Below are 18,647 nucleotides of genomic sequence, written 5' to 3'. Positions count from 1 at the left end.
TATCTGTAGTCATCTTTCTGCTGAAGATGACTACAGATAGTAGTCGAAATATACAGTTTCCCTGTACTTCTGTTATTATTTCTCTGATAGTGGGTTTATAGTGAACATTTACAAATGTGTTATAACATACCAATTTCCAATATATATATATATATATACAATATATATATATATATATATATATATATATATTAATAACCTTAAAATTATGTAAAACCAATAAATCTTGCTTATTTGGATTCATCTTGCCTAGAAGTGGAGAAAGTGGGTCGATTTTGTTGAGATATGTGTGCAAAAGTTTGGTAGAACATCCGTAGACTTTCTTTCGCTCCTCACGCGGGTTGAACAAGGTCGTGTTTTTCAGGGAATCTTAGAATTTCAGAGAGTGAAGGAATTTTACATTTATGATGTTTCCAATCAATGTACACACCCATAATAGGCTGACACTTACGGAAAACATGTTTATAAATATTTTTTGTGGATTTTTTGGCAAATATTTATCATTTTATATGGTAAATTGATTTTATATATATATATATATATACATGATTTCAAGAAATCTACAGCGACAATGGCGTTGTTGAGTTTATATTGGAGCTTTAATTTCTCTCGTGCAACAAGTTTCTGTGGTGACTCCAAAACGCTACAAACAAAGCGTGATCCGATCACTAGTGAACCGAGCCTTCTCCCACAGCAGTACATGGAAAACCACGAACAACGAACTCCAACGTATAACAACACTACTTGTCAACAACGGCTATCCACAACACTCCATCGAATCCATTATCAAAAACAAGATGAACTCCTTTACCGGCCAACCAACACCCACAAACACCAATATACCAACACTGGACCTGTACTACAAAGGACATATGAACACCGGCTACAAAGAAGACGAAAGAACACTTCAAAATATTATCACACGTAACATTCGACCCAACAACCCAGACACTAAGATACGCCTAATCGTATACTACAAAACCTCCAAAACACACACCCTGGTTATTAAGAACAACAGCCAGCCCCCCAACCCTCCTCTACAAGAAGTCAATGTCGTGTATCAGTTTGATTGCCCTGTCGGTGATTGTCAGCACCGCACCTCCTCATACATTGGCATGACTTCTATGACCCTCTCCAAAAGACTCTCATACCACCTCCAGAATGGCGCCATCAAAACACATATGACAAAAGAACACAAAACCGCCATCACCAGACAAACACTAAACGAAAACACTAAAATAATCTACAAAGCCCACGACCCCCTTCGCCTTAAGATGGCCGAAGCAGTGAACATATACATCGAGAAACCTTCCATTAACATACAACTCATGCCCACAACCACACTCCCAAGCAGTAGACGCACATAACACAAACAATAACACCCCTTTCCACAATCCACAAGGAAGTTGCTACTTCCACGTACGCAGCGCTACGGATCACGGCTACATGAAATGACCTCTCCCAGTGTTCGGCCAATGTACGGCTTGTATTTAAACCCTGTATTCACCAACTATTGTTACTCCCTCCCTGAGGATGACCGAGTAAGGTCGAAATACGTATAGGAGAATTAAAAAAGAGAAAACCACACCCAATGTCTTTTGGACACCTTCTCAGCTATTTGGAGTCACCACAGAAACTTGTTGCACGAGAGAAATTAAAGCTCCAATATAAACTCAACAACGCCATTGTCGCTGTAGATTTCTTGAAATCATGTATACAACATGGCCTCCTACCAAAATATATATATATATATATATATATATATATATATATGTGTGTGTGTGTGTGTGTGTGTGTGTGTGTACAACACTAAATGGGTCCCAGTGATTAGAGATACATTTAAACAACCACAGTGCACTTTAATTCTAAGCCATCAACATTGGGAGACCCAATGGAGGCCAACATGCAGAAACTGAAATGCAGTACTGCCAAGGACTTGAACCCGGCGATCACATGACAAGTGCTGTAGTGACTTACCAATTACGATATCAAGAGATATAAGTTGAGCGCAACTTTTCTTATGTATTTGTATGCTCGAGTTACATACACATACATGAAATTTTGCGTTCAACCCATCTCCATTATGATAGTACTATTGGAAGTATACGGATGTGGGAAAGTATTTGTACAACACTGAATGGGTTCCAGTGATTAGAGATACATTTTAACAACCACAATGCACTTTAGTTCTAAGACATCAACATCAGGAGATCCATTGGAAGCCAACATGCAGAAATTGAAATGCGGTACGGCCAAGGACTCGAACCCGGCGATCACATAACAAGTGCTGTAGTGACTTATCAATTATGCTATCAAGAGAGATGTAAGTTGAGTGCAACTTTTCTTATATATTTGTATGCTCAAGTTACATACACATACGCGAAATTTTGTGTTCAACCCATCTCCACCATGATAGTACAATTGGAAATATACGAACCCGGGAAAGTATTTGTACAACACTGAATGGGTCCCATTTTAACAACCACAATGCGCTTTAATTCTAAGCCATCAACATCAGGACACCCAATGGAGGCCAACAGGCAGAAATTGAAATGCAGTACTGCCAAGGACTCGAACTCAGCGATCACATGACAAGTGCTGTAGTGACTTAACAATTATGCTATCAAGAGAGATATAAGTTGAGCACAACTTTTCTTATATTTTTGTATGCTCGAGTTACATACACATACATGAAATTTTGCGTTCAACCCATCTCCATTATGATAGTACAATTGGAAGTATACGACAACACTGAATGGGTCCCAGTGATTAGAGATACATTTTAACAAACACAATGCACTTTAGTTCTAAGCCATCAACATCGGGAGATCCAATGGAGGCCGACATGCAGGAATTGAAATGCAGTACTGCCAAGGACTCGAACCTGGTGATTGCATGACAAGTGCTGTAGTGTATTACCAATTACACTATCAAGAGAGATATTAGTTGAGTGCAACTTTCCTTATATATTTCTATGCTCGAGTTACACATTCCTGAAATTTTGCATTCAACCCATCTCCACTACGATAGTACAATTGGAAGTATATGAATGTGGGGAAGTATTTGTACAACACTGAATGGGTCCCAGTGATTAGATATACATTTATATATATATATATATATATATACATGTATATATATATATGCGTAAGTAACCACTAGGAAAAGTAAACTAATGAAGCAGAGCGCTTTCGTATATTTACATCTTCAGTGCAGATACAAAGAAGGAATCATAAAATAAAGAAACAAGGTACAGAATATATGACATAGTGAAGAGGGCATTCGGAGAGGTAGTGGAAGAAGTACACGTGACGGATGTTTGGACCGTCCTGGTAACCAACAAGTATGGGACAACTGCTCATAATTTATATTACAATTTAAACAATTTTGAAATTTCATGAGAAATAAAACTACAGACGCTCCTCTACTTACGTTCATTCGTTTTATGTTTTTTTTATTTTACGTTTGAACTGACTGTAAAAAAAAAAAAAAAAATTGAGTGAATTTTTTAGTTTAGCGCGCTCTCCGTAGTTCAAACGATACTTACGCATGAAGCTGCGTCCATTGTTTACATGACACAAACGACAGACTGAACGTACCTTGCCTCATCCTCCTCCTCCCCCTCCTCCACCATCTCAATTTATGTTGCTTGAATTTATTTGAAATTAATGTTATTATTTTACAATGTTATGTGTATAATTAATTATTTAGGGGTGTTTTATAAGATACGGTAATAGAATTTACGGATGTATAGTACAGTAACAACTTACGTTCATTTTCAACTTACGTTCGGCCCTTCGGAACGTAACTAAAACGCAAATTGAGGAGCGTCTGTATCTAATTTGTACAAACCTTGATGAAGATTAACATTTATCCCCTTACTAGATTTGATCAAACTGCATTCAATTAAATTTCTTTCTGTTATGTTGTTTTTGTATGTGATGACTTTAGCGTTATCCCAGTCAACTGGATGGTTAAAATGGTTCATGTGGTTGAATACACCGCTAGATTGGTTTCCCTCTCTAACATATTTCTTGTGATGATTGATTCGTGTTGTTTGTGTTTTAGCAGTCTGACCAACATAAAACTGATTACATGATTTGCAAGGTATTTTGTACACACCCTTTATCACTATTGACAGAATTATTTATGAGCAGTTGTCTTACTGTGTTCTTATTGTCAAAAACTACAATAAGAACACTGTAAGACAACTCATAAATAATTCTGTCAATAGTGATAAAGGGTGTGTGTACAAAATACCTTGCAAATCATGTAATCAGTTTTATGTTGGTCAGACTGCTAAAACACTCACAACACGAATCAATCAACACAAGAAATACGTTAGAGAGGGAAACCAATCTAGCGGTATATTCAACCACATGAACCATTTTAACCACCCAGTTGACTGGGATAACGCTAAAGTCATCACATACAACAACAACATAACAGAAAGAAATTTAATTGAATGCAGTTTGATCAAATCTAGTAAGGGGATAAATGTTAATCTTCATCAAGGTTTGTACAAATTAGATAGTTTTATTTCTAATGAAATTTCAAAATTGTTTAAATTGTAATATAAATTATGAGCAGTTGTCCCATACTTGTTGGTTACCAGGATGGTCCAAACGTCCGTCACGTGTACTTCTTCCACTACCTCTCCGAAATCCCTCTTCACTATGTCATATATTCTGTACCTTGTTTCTTTATTTTATAATTCCTTCTTTGTATCTGCACTGAAGATGTAATTATACGAAAGCGCTCTGCTTCGTTAGTTTACTTTTCCTAGTGGTTACTTACGCATTTGTGAACACACGCTCCTAGTGTTTTATTTGCATATATATATATATGTTATTTCATGGAGAATAGGCGATTGTGGTGTTTCTTATTGTTTTAGTAAATATCCATCACACCATTATTGCCCAGCCACATTTTGTATTACGCATATATAGTATTACGATAATTGGTAATGCAAAATTGCCAGTTCTATATGTCTGAATATGTACTAAATAGCACCTGCCTAACAGTCAAAGTACATCTTCACCTTGTACTTTGTTTCGTACACCAGAGTTGCTTAAACTACATCCTAAATGCCAATATTATATCCCAAGTTAACCCCAAAAAATTCCTGCCAGGGTTGTCAGTTTTGTCAATAAATATAAAAAAATTGGGTGTCTTTTATAGCCAATGGATAGGGCTACTGGTCATTACCACAGATTTGACCCTGGAGGTAATGGCTATTTTTGGCAATTCTTTTAATTTGTGGCATACAACATATGCCGCTGATGCTGTAGGGGTTAATGAAAGCTTTTAATCATTATTTGTTAAAAAAAAAAAAAAAAAAGTTTGAGGGAAGAAAAAAAAAAGAGTGAATATAGAGATATAGATGATAATAGGAGTGTGTGAAGTGTTTAAATTACCTGAGAAGTGAAAGGGGTTTCAGTCATATTGGCATCACAAATTGGTTGTTGAAAAAAAGTGGAGAACCATGCTAATAATTGTTGCCTTATGTTTAACTAAATGAGGAATTTAGAAAAATGTGGAACACCACAGTGGCTAGCAATATTTTTTGGCTCTCCTACGTATTTTTGGGGGAAGAAACTTTGGACCTTTGTGTAGTATTGGTGTACCACTGTTTCTTTGTCATTGACAGAAAGTAGTAGAAGGGAAGCAATTACCAGTTGTCAGCTCTCCATGTGTGAAAAAGATATAAGAAATATGAGTGAGATTATGGGCTCAGTCTGTTGACCAAGTATTAGCACCTTTAGGCAGCACCTCATGGGGGTGAAACAAATTTTGAAAAGGGCAGCTGTATTGTCCATCTTGCAATACCACTAGAAACAGGTACCAATCATTTATCCCCGTAGAGAATAGATACTAGATGAAATGCATCAACTGATTGCATGTTCTTTCGAGAAGGGAAGGTACCATTGGACTGGAAATCTTCAAATGTAGTACTAATGTTCAAAGGAGGAAACAGGTAAATACTACTAAGTTGTATACTAATGTTCCTGACCAGTAAAATAACCAATATATGTGACAAAGTTCTGAAAGAGGGATGAAATATTTGGAGGAGAAAAGAATATTGGTTGAAAGTCCATGTGGATTTAGAAAAAGAAAGTTTATGTAACCAACCTGCTAAGTTTTATTTAAGAGTGGTTGAAGGAAAGGGAGGGAGGCAGAGAATTGCTGAAGGTTGGCAAAGTTAATGAGATGGAAAAAGAGAGGATACTAGGCAAAACTAAGAGAAATATAGAGGGTAATAAAGGATAACAGAGGAATGGGAGTATAGGAAGAATTGGTATGTTTCAAGGAGGAAATGCTAAGTGCTCAAAAATAGTATGCAGGATGAGGAAGATGGGAGGAAACATAAGTATTCAGTCAATCTGTTTCCCCAGGTCTCACTTTCAGGAGAGACATGGCTCCCAGGTAACTATCAAGAGTTACTATTCAGGCTTATAGTAGAGGCAGTAAATAATGGCATGAAATGGTGAAGGTGGTATTTTCAGAAAAGAATCAAGCATATGAAGATTGGTTGCAAAGAACTGGTGAAGGTACAGGATAAAGAGGATGGAAGCAAAACACAAAGTGAAGGAAGCCAAGAGGAGAGCAGATATAAAGTAGGGTAGGTATTAGAGAAAAAAAAGAGAAATTTGAAGATGAAAATTAGTTTTTAAAGGAAATGAAAAGATGAGGAGAAAAGTTGCATAGAGAGGGGGAGGTGAAAGGTGTAGATTGTAAGGGGAAGAGGGATAGGAAATTTCCAGAATTTGATGTAGAAAATGATATGGAGGGTTTGATTGTGGCAGTGGAAAATGCCAAGAAATGACAGTGATGCTTGAAGAGAACTATAAGATGCTTGGAAAAGAGTGGTGAAAGACATGAAACCAGGCAAGGCTTAGATGGTTGTCACATATAGTGTTTGACAAAGGGAGTAGTATTTATAGTGGAATGGTTAGCAAGATTGTTGAATGTATGCCTTCCAGAAGTTTTCCATTGGACAGGAGTGCATGTACAGCTCCACTGTTCAAAAGAAAAGAGGACAGATATGAATTTAGTAGTTTTAGAGGATTTAATCTTGTAAGCATACTTGGTTTGGTGTATGGGAGGATGGTAATTGAAAGTATCAGAAGAGGAACAGTTGGTATAATTAGGGAAGAGCAGTGTGGGTTTAGAAAAGGAAAAGGGTGTTGAGATTCAATATTTAGCATGAAGATATGTAAGAAGTTTTTGGCAAAGATTGTCTTTTGGACTTATATGGATTTGGGAAAGCCATACAAGAAGATTGAAAGGGAGGCATCATGGAATGTATTATGGATGTATGGTTTAGGAAGGAATTTTGTTGAGTAATAGGTTGTGTGAGGGTAGGGAAAGGAGGTGGTGAGAGAAGTAAAGACAAATGTGAGTGAAAGTGGGAGGTGAGCCAGTTTTTGTTTACCTAGTTGTATTATACAGGAAGGGAGCTATGCTTGTGGTGAGTCTTTGTATCTTTCAGCATCAAGTTTTTTCTTAAAATCTTGAATTGTGTTTGCACACACTGTTTCCTTATCTAATTTATTCCAGGTATCCACCACTCTATGTAGGAAGCTATTCTTTTTCAGATCTCTTCTGTAGTTATCCTTTTTTAATTTCTTTTGATGTCTTCTTGTTTTTCCATTGTCCCATTTTAATAAATTATCTCTATCTAGGATTATCATTCCTTTCATGATTCTATGAATAGTCAGTAGATCTCCTCTGTGACACTATGCTTGGAGGTGAGTCAGAGGTAAACTGAACTATTTGGTGGGCAAGTTTGGGAGAATATGTGGGAATAGAGAGCAGAAAGTAAATATTTGTAGACAAACATGATGAAATGTATAATGATAGCACTGGTGGGTTGGAGGTAAGTTGAAGGGGAGAGGCTGGAGGAAATGGAAACATTTAATTATTTGGGATCATATATAAATTTAGTTGGCTTGCTGCATTGCTTCAGACCAAGGGCAGTGGGTGAGATACAGGAATGACCCATCATCCATGAGGAACTAAGATGAGAGGGAAGGGTGGTGGATGGGAGTGGTATATGCCTTTTGACATAACTACCTCCCTTATATACAGGAAAAAAAAAACCTTATATTCTATATTATACTGGTGTGTGTATGTGTATATATATATGTGTGTGTGTGTGTGTGTGTGGATGGAGGTGATTTATAGAGTATGAGAAATAAGTAAATGTCCAGGAGGAATGGAAAATGTCATGAGAAATAAATATATGGGATGAATGTAAGGAGAAGGATGCATTTTTACCTTGTTGTATTTTGCGGGAAAAGAGCTATGCTCGTAGTGACCTGCTATTGTATCTCTCTGCATCCAGTTTTTTCTTAAAGTCATATACTGTATAGTTTTAGCACTCACTGTTTCCTTATTCAGTTTGTTCCAGATATCTATCACTCTGTGTGGAAAGCTATTCTTTTTCAGATCTCATCTGTAACTGTCCTTAAGTTCCTTCTTATATCCTCTTGTATTTCTTGTCCCATTTTAGTAGGTCATCTCTATCAAGAGTTTCCATCACTTTCATAATCCTGTAGATGGTTAGCAAATCACCTTTCTCTTCTTTGTTCCAGGGTTGGTAGATTTAGTTTATCCAGTCTTTGTTCATATGTCAGATTGCATAGGGTTGGCATCTTTATTGTTGCTCTGAATTCTTTCTAGGTTTTTTTTTTTTTTTTTTTTTTTTTTTTTTTTTTTTTTTTTTTTTTTTTTTTGTACTAGGTGTCCATAGTGATGCTGCGTATTCCAATTTTGGTCTTCTCAGTGTAACTAGTATTTTCTTTATCATTTCTTCATCCATGTATTCAAAGGCTACTTTCATTGATCTTAATAAGTTGAAAGTTTCTCCGACTAATTTGTTGACATGTTTGTCTGGTGTCGTGTCATTTGAAATAATTACTCCCAGGTCCCTTTTCGAGTTTACTTTTTTTACTTCCTATGTACCAATTTTATATTGATATGATATTCTATTTTTGCTTCTTCCAAATTCTATTATACTACATTTATTAATGTTGACATTCACTTCACTCTTCTGACTCTATTTCCAGACTCTGTCCAGGTCTTTTTGAAAAGATTTGCAGTCGTCTTCAGTACTTACTCTCTTTAATAGTTTTGCATCATCTGCAAAGAGGTTCATATAACTTTCGACACCTTCATCCATGTCATTTATATAAATAACAAACATTATCAGAGCCAATACAGAGCCTTGTGGGACTCCGCTTATCATATTTTCCCAATTTGAGTTCTTGTCTCTAAGTACCACCCTCATTTTTCTTCTGTTCAAAAAATCTTTCATCCATTCCAATAACTGTGCTTGTATTCCACCTATTATTTCAATTTTGTTTAGTAGCTTTTTGTGTGGTACTTGTCAAATGCTTTTTGTTAGTCCAAGAAATCACAATTTGCCTATCTGTCTCTTGTATTTCTATTAATCTTGAGTAAAAGCATATTAAGTTTGTAGTACATGGTTTTCAACTTCTAAAACCAAATTGTTTTGGATTTAGTATTTTGTTCTCTTCCAAGTGTTTAATCCATTTATTTTTAATAACTTTTGCATATTTTTGCTACTGTGCTTGTAAGGAATACCAATCTATAGTTTGTTGGATTTTCTTTGTCTCCTTTGTATATGAGTGCAATATTTGCATTTTTCCAATCCTGCGGTACTCTTCCTTCTTTGAGTGAGATGTCAATTATCTTATGTATTTTATCTGTTAGTTCATCTATGCATTCTTTCAATATCTAGTTTGCAATTCAATTGGATCTGTGTCTTTCTGACATCAAGGTTTTTTATTTGGTCCCCTATTTCTATCTGTGTCACCGTTATTTCTTTCTTTTTGAGGGATCTTTCTTGCTGTCCTTCATCCCAAATTTGTGAGCTTTCAATTGTAAATTCAGATCTAAAATGCCTGGTCATAACTTCAGCCATTTCTACATCTATATATTCTTTATTTCCTAAGCAGAGTTTCACTATTTCGTGTTTGTCTTTTAGTTTGTCATTTACATATCTATAAAATAGTTTAGGTTGTTCTTTGCATTTATCTATCTTTTTTGTAGTTTATTTTTTCCTCCAAGCGTATATCTACATATTCAATTCTCAGTATGATGTATGTTTGCTGTTTGGTAATTTTTTTGCCTTTTCCATCTTTTCCAGGCTTTGTCTTCTATCTTTAGCATCACTACACTTTTTATTATACCAACACTTTATGTAAATCCTTTTTTGTTTCTTGTTAGGTACATATATATCTGTTCCCTCGTATTTTTCTTTTAAATATGTTGCATTTTTCTTCCATCCTTGTTTCTTCATTTGAAAATTTTTTCCTAGTTGGCATTTTTATTATTATTATTATTATTTTTTTTTTTTTTTTTTTTTTTTTTTTTTTTTTTTTTTTTTTCCCCAAGTTTTACAAAGTCCATTTTGTTGTACATTAATCTTCCTTCTCCATGTTTCTTGCTTCTTCTTGCATCATTTTGTTCTTTAAGTTCAAACTCTATTAGTATGTGGTCACTCTTCCCAATTGGTGTCTTGTAATTCATTTCATCCACAATTACAGGCTCAGATGTGAATATCAAGTCTAGTCTTGATGGTATTTTCCTTGACCCAATGAGTCAATGTATAATCAGTGGTCATATCCAGTAGAATATTCCCCCAGAGTTCCTCTCTACCTTTTATTGTCTTTTCTTCCCAATTTATTTCCTTTACATTAAAGTCACCCAAAATTACTGTGGTTCCTCCGTCTATCAGTAACTCAGATAATTCATTCTTTATGTCTTCCAGTAATTTGGAATGATCACTATCAGACCAAGCCTATGTTTTTGGGGGCACATTTACTACTATAAATTTCCTACTTTTCATAATACTATTTTCAACTTTAATCGTGATCATGTCCACATTATCTTTTCCTTCTGTTAGCTTTATCACATTTAAGCCCTTTTTAGTCAATAACATGACTCCTCCCCCCTGTTTATCCATTCTATTTTTTGCCCAATGCTTTATAGAGATATCTCCCACCATATTTGATGATATAGGACCTTTCAATTTTGTCTCCACAATTCCCATTATGTCTGGTTTCTTTATTAACAAATAGTCGTGTAGTTCACTTATTCCAGAAATCATACCGTTCATGTTTGTGTATGCCACTTTTTTTTTCTTTTCTTCTCTTGTTTGGTTTTTATTTCCTTTTTTCTGATGTACCATTTTCTCAGCCTCAGATCCAGTACTCCCCAAAAAAACTTTTCTTTTTCAATCTCTGTTCTTTCGTTGTTTTCATTAGCTTCATTTCTTAGTGTCTTATCTTTCTCTATTTCTTTGCTCATTTCCTTTTTTATCCATACATTTTTGTAATTTTCACTGTTAGCTAGTTTTGTTGCTTTAAATAGTATCTCTTCAGCTATCATTTGAGTCCTTAGTTTGATTTTCATTGGCCTATAGTGTTTTTCTTTTGAGTGCCCATTCAATGCACGTCGTCGATTTCTTTCTTGAACTCATGACCCTTGTCCTGAACGGCTTTCAGTATCTCCTTTGCCATTTTTTTTTTTTTTTTTTCTCTTTGGTATATGTGTACATTATGTTTTTCTTTGATACCATTAACCACTATGCATTTCTTTTTATCCAATGTTTCTCTCACCCAGTTTTCTTTTTCTTTGATTACCTTAATCACTGTTTCCTTTGCATTCTCTTCTACCTGCTGTTGTATTATCTCTTTGAAAGATTTTTTTTTTTTATGTTCCTGTTTCTACTGATTTTTTATCTCATTCAGATCCATCTCTTGATTGATTCTCCCACTTTTTCAGTCACTTCTTGTATTTGTTTTTTGACCCCTTCAGTTCTTCATTTTTGCTTCTATCCCGTTTTCCTTTCTTTCGTCTTCTCTTTTAATCATACTTAGTTCACTTTTTAGATCATTCAACTCTGATTATTTCTTTGTTAGTTGTATGTAAAGTGGTCATCAATTCTTCCATCAAATCATTGATGTCTCAATTCTTTAGTACACCGCTAATCCTAGTTTCTCATTCTGTATCCATAATTTTTCCTATTGCTCCCCTTTCCCATTGAAAGCCCAAAAAAACATTGCTTTCCCACCCGTTAGTAGTCTTCATAACTTCATTGATTATTTTATCTTCTTTCCTCTATTTCATGCTAAACTATACTTTTCCAAAACTGGATGTTATACCTTACCGGTTACTCGGATACATAACCCTTTCATCCTAAAAACAACAAGGCATTTTCCTCATCCAATCAACAAAGTGCTAAGTCGGAGCTCGTTCACTAGACTTCCTCTCCGATGACGTGTGTGTGTGTGGAGCAGTGATTATGCCCACAGCATTGTATGAAGCAGAGACTTAGAGTTTGAAGGAAGATCCTTAAAATGTATGAGATGAAAGTGTTTAAGATTATGTGCATATATAAAATGAGAAATGTGAGGTGAAGTGGAGAATGGGTATGGAAAAAAAAGCTGGTTAATGGGGTTTATCAAAGAATCCTGAGATAGCTTGGGCATATGGAGAGAATAAGTGAAGAAAGACTAGCAGTAAACCTTCTTACCTGCTCTTTATATTTCTCAGGTGGATGATAGGGGGTTGTGGGAGTAAACCAGCTCTGGCTGTCAGACCCTGTTGTGGAAGTGTTGTGTCTGGCTGCATTGTCTCTAACCTGAGCAGTGGCAGGGGGCAGGGATGAATTTTAATCTATGATTAGCTGAGGTGGGAGGGAAATTAAATAGGTTTTTGTATGAGTGAAGAATAAATATAGGATGGATGCATGCTTTGACCTGGCCACCTACCCTGTAAGAGGTGGTAGACCTTTTGGAATATGTACCCTTGTACTACATATGGGCATTGCATTTCTACCATTTTTATGGTATTTCACTATGTTTTACCAGGCATATACAGTTCACCCCCTTATGGCAGCATGTTCCCTTTTTATCAAACATAATATTTTGCAATACTTTTACTGTCAGATTTGCCAACTCCCACTAGTGGGTCCATCAGCACTTAGGGCAAGATGGATGAAGGGGATTATTTCCACCATAGCACCGAGAGTACAGGTTGGAACTGGCTTCACAGTTCTTGCTGTCTGGCTCGCACATCTTGAAAATTCTAATATTTGTGATGGAGCTTCATATGCACAATGGAAGAATCCTTTGAATTTGTATGAATCCATGCACAGTCTTGATTCAAATTCTAAAACAAGTTCTTTACCATTGTACCATTGATACCCATTGCATATATATAGTATATATGTGTGTGTGTGTATATATATATATATATATATATATATATATATATATATGTACATATATACGTATATATATATATATATATATATATATATATATATATATATATATATACACACACAAATATGTATGGGTGTGGATGTATGTAGGAAATATACATGCACACAGATGTATATGTACCCATTATATACGCCAATATTTAAGCAGATTTAGGGATGTTGCATCGCTTTACTGAACTTTTAGATAGAGCAGTTAGCCCTGTGATTGTCATCATAATTGACTTCTTTCTTCACACAACCTCCTTCCATGCTACAGAAATTCCACTATTGATGAACCAGTGCCCGGATGACTGCTGCATAGATGGATTGAATACCAAGGTTTCTGCCCACATAGAACAAGGGTCTTCACCATTACATGACAAGAAATGCTGATCATCTAGGTTATGTCAGTGGCCAGAACAACTGGAATGCTCAAAGGAGCCAAGTCTAAACCCTAAGACAAGCAAGGGAAAATTCCCTTGAACTTACAAAGTTTTACTTTGGTTGTATGGGTTCACTGAAAAGCAGTCTTGCTGAACAATCTGTATTGGCATTAGTAAATGTTTTGTAAAGTACTATTGACAGGATGGCTGTTGGGCAAGAATTTTATTTTTATGAATATTTGTATCAGTGCAGAACCTGCTTGCCATAGCTCCCACTGAATGGATATCAGGATGAAGTTCATGTGTGGTTCTTAAACATTCTGTCGCATATCATTTTGCTTTGATTTTCATGTGTGATGATTTACTTGTTTCTCATTGGCTGCTACAATCTGTTTCAAAATTGGCTAGTATTCCAGAAGCATAAGAACTATAATGGAAATTTATGTGTTTCTTCGGATGCTTTTGTTTAGGAGGCTCTTGAGTTTTCAAAATAAATATATATATGTGTATATATATATATGTATATATATATATATATATGTGTATGTATATATATATATATGTATATATATGTATGTATATATATATACTTTTTTTTTTCTATTTATTTATTTTTTTCATTTTATTTTTTTATTCATTTATTTTATTTTATTTTATTTTTTTTACCACTGGGATGTGTTTTTTCTACTGCAGCTTCAAGGTCATTGATCAATATCAAGTACCAATTCTCCATACTTGGCTGCTTGTTAGTACAAAGTTTTCAGCAGTTCTGAAGAACTTTCTTTAATTGTAATGTGTAGAGTGAAGTTGTAAACTATATGGGACCAGCCTCTAGTTTTGACCAATAGAGCAGCCATCCAATTTGGTCCTCACTCCTAGTTTTGTGCTCAATATTCAGGTGTTTGCTGGGTTTACATTAGGTACAAGAATGTTCACAGTTTGAGCTAAAACTTTCCATTGGTAACCAAATTGTGTTAAGACAGTGGACAATTAGACAGCTCTAAAGTTTTAAGACACACTGCCTCATAGGCAAAGTGTGATGATTGTCTATTTTGAATTGTACATCCTTTTAATCTACTGTGATTTGAAACCTGATTCATTACGTTTGAAGCTGTCTTTTGTAGTCAGATTCTGAGATAGACAATCCCTCTTCTGATGACAAGCAACCTCTTCTATTCCCAATACTATGGTTAGAACTTTACAGTTTTGGTGATTTCAACTACACATTACTTCAGTCTAGACAGTGATTATTGCAAAAATTCAGGGGTTTATTGGTTACATAAAAGAACGTAATGGATATGTGCATGATACGGAGCTCCTGTGTCCTAATGACCATCAACCATTCCATGTAAAGGGGACAAATTTGGGTTTTATTTTTTTTTATCAGGTGATTCAGTATGATCTGAAATATGTTAATTGCTTATTACTGTAAGATAAGCAGCTGAAATAAAACCCTTGCTTATTTTTTTGTTCGATGTGAATTTAAATTTGTTCAAGACTAAAGGACTGGAGCAGGATTTTGTACCCTTTTTTGAAGTGTCCTTTTTTATTGTTATCATTATTGTTACTGTTGTATTTGACAGTTTCCTGCTTTGGAGCCTGTCAGATCCATCTACCTATGCAACTTCTTCCGGAGATGTTTTATTTGGAGTTAAAGGTCAATTAGCCATGTCATATCCCACCTGTATGAGTTTAATTTTAGTGTTGATTTTGGATCATGTTGTATCTGAATGTTTCATTCTAATGTAGTGTATTAAATCTGTAAGAATGATGCAGGTTAACATCCTAGGACATTTGTATTTCATATTGCCAGTTGGGAGAGATTGTAGGTGGCATATCTGAATCTGTGGACCAAACATCATAGGGCATTTGTATTTAGATAATTACTTGGGTAAAGGGATCAATGACTGGTACCTACACATGGTGGTGGGCATTTGTATTTAGATAATTACTTGGGTAAAGGGATCAATGACTGGTACCTGCACATGGTGGTGGGGCTGTCAATTTATTCTCCAGACTGGGCCCAAGATCTCTCTCCTTCAGCTTCAGCTGTATTTCATACTTTTCACTCATGGAGAGCTAACATCCTACAACTTTCATCCAGTGACATGGAAACAGTCTTACACTGATACAACAGACAGCAGTCCAGAGTTTCTTCCCTGAGATGTGGGAGGTTCTGAGGACTGTTGCTAGCAACAGTGGGGCTTCAGGTATTGCACATAGGGAAACTTGAGGCAATGATTGATTGATTGATTTGGGTAAAACTGGGATTAATGGAACCAGTTTTGAACTTGCTTTAAATTATTTCTTATAGATAATGACATGAAGTACGCGAAAGCAAAGTTTAAAAATTCAGCTCTGTAATGAAAAAGATTTGATACAGTATATTAAAAGAAAATGTTAATTGGTTTTCTTCTTTTTCTGTTTCGTGGGAGATCATTGATATAGTTGTATGTGTTTATGTACTTTAGCATATTGTTTAAGGGAGTGGCACATAATTGATGCTTGCAAATGGTGGTCCTGCAAGATGGATGTCAGAAAGAATTATTTTCCTGCTGCCTGTCATTCGGAACCCATCATTGAGAGGTGCAACTCTATGGGGCAAACACTTGGTCTCTATACTGGGCCTAAGATCTCATTATCAACTCTATACTGGGCCTAAGATCTCATTATCAACTTCAACTGTATTTCTTCTACCCTTTCACTAAGAGTTGACAACTGGCACCTGCTTTCTTCCTCCCACTATTATAAGCTGGTGACATAGAACTTTCATAGTAGTACAAAACAGTAAGGTTTCTTCCCAGAGAGATCTGTTGGAGGTCCCAGACCATTGCCAACTGTTGTGTGGCTGCAGCCTCCAGTCAGTGAAATTCAAGGCATAAATTCCTTCGTAAAAGGAATTGATTTATGCTATTATCAATTATGATTATTTATTATAATTATTATCAAGGGAGTCCAAGGCTGTGGTTATATGTACAGTATATGTCTTGTCTTCATTTTTAATGGTACAAGTATGTTAAACTACCTTACATGTGATACCCAGTGGAAATAGAAGAGGTCAATAGACTCAGGTTATCAAGAAAGCCACCCTTATGTTCCAACCCATTTCTGTTCTTTAGGGTCATTCCCATATATGGATTGTCATTCATGTAATTTACAATCATTCCGTATCAAATAATGTTATCCTACACTACCTGTTTTTATCTCATTTGAAAGTTTATGGAGAGCATGGTCTTTTGACTTTAACCTTTTGACCACGGGAAGTTTTCCAAGTAAACTAAAATCACCAAGTGCTAACCAGAACAACCTGCAAAATTTTTAATTATGGTGAAAGGGATTATTGAGAAAAATTCAATAGTGACCATTTAGGATTTTCTTAATCTGAGTAAAACAAAATTGTGCAGCAACTAGAATTAAATATATAGACATAACGTGGTGAAAGGGTTATTGTCAGGACTACTTGAAACAAAAATAGTGATATCCATAAAATTAGCAATCTTTGAGACGATGTGTAGACACCCCTTAACTAAATAGGAAATTATTCAAATAATTGTAATTGGCCTTTTAATGGTCTTGAGAAACAAGTTTAAAAGAACATACAAATAAAGATAGAATTTAACATTAAAGATTATGGTGTTTTTGTTCTTGCTTCTATTTGTCTATTCATTTGAATATTTACTACCTATAAATGTTATGGTAATACTTAAAATGGGACAGAATTCATCTGATTTTCTTCTGTCTCTTGTATTATAGCTGTGTACAGATTCAACCAAAGTATAAAATACATAAAAGACTACAACTTCATAGAAGAATGAATGATAAAAAGGGTTCCAAGAAGAAAAGTTTTTTATTGACTGATATAGTTTACACTAGATGAAAGACCGTGACTTAATGAATACTGATGCAGCTTCTTATGGAAATCCCATCAGTGCCAAAACAGCTAATCTTGACAGGATATTAGATTTTTTCCAAATAAAACTGGAAGATGTATGTTACTATCAACAAAGTTAACACTAAAATCTATGCAGAAATCAAAGATATTTGGAGATATACAAATACTGTAAATGAAAGTATCAGCTCAAGAATTTTGTCTATAAGAACTAGAGTTCATATTAGCTTGACATTGTTGCAAGAAATATGATCATGATATGATGCAAAGAAAAAAAAATTAATAAGGAAAATCAAATAAGGATGTAATGATAATTTGCAAAAGAAACTGGGTGCCAAAATTAAAAGAAATGAGAAAATAAAAGCAGGTAAGGTATTATAAGGTGATTCTCTTTGTCTCTAGATGCACACACACACAATTGCAAAAATATGCGAAAAAGTTATTAAAGATAAATGGATTGTTCACTTGGAAGAGAACAATATACTAAACCCTAAACAATTTAGATTTTAGAAGTGGAATATCATGTCCTTAATAAGCTTTTACTCAAGATTAATAGAAATAATACAAGAAAGAGACATATGGGCAAATTGTACTTGTACTTACAAAAGGATTTTGATAACGTACCACACAAAAAGCTACAAGGAAAATTATTGGAATGGATGAAAGATTTCTTGAATGGAAGAAAAATGAGGGTGGTATTTTGAGACAAGAACTCAAATTGGGAAGATATGATAAGCGGAGTCCCCCAAGGCTCTGTATTGGCTCCGATAATGTTTGCTATTTATATAAATGACATAGAAGGCATGGAATGTTATATGAATTTCTTTCTAGATGATGCGAAACTATTAAAGAGAATACATACAGAGGAAGATTCCAAATCTTTTCAAGAAGACCTGGACAAAGTCTGGAAATGGAAGTGAATTTTAACATTAAGAAATGCAGTATAATGGAATTTGGAAAAAAGCAAAAATAGAATTTTGGGAAACAAAGAAGATCCTTCAAACTTCAGTATCCCTTACAAGCACAGTAGCAAAAATATACAAAAAAGTTATCAGAAACAAATGGATCAAATACTTGG

The 18,647-nt window shown here is 35.0% G+C and overlaps 1 protein-coding gene across 11 annotated transcripts in view; it reads left to right on the top strand.

Moving 5' to 3' along the window:
* LOC143033834 (uncharacterized) overlaps positions 1 to 18,647 on the top strand; it is a 446,867-nt gene that overhangs the window by 259,202 nt on the left and 169,018 nt on the right. The window lies entirely within an intron of this gene.

This window comes from Oratosquilla oratoria, chromosome 16 (assembly GCF_046742065.1).
Source record: "Oratosquilla oratoria isolate Oo_2021 chromosome 16, ASM4674206v1, whole genome shotgun sequence".
NCBI classification, from domain to species: Eukaryota; Metazoa; Arthropoda; class Malacostraca; order Stomatopoda; family Squillidae; genus Oratosquilla; species Oratosquilla oratoria.
This window is presented reverse-complemented; position numbering and strand designations above follow the sequence as displayed.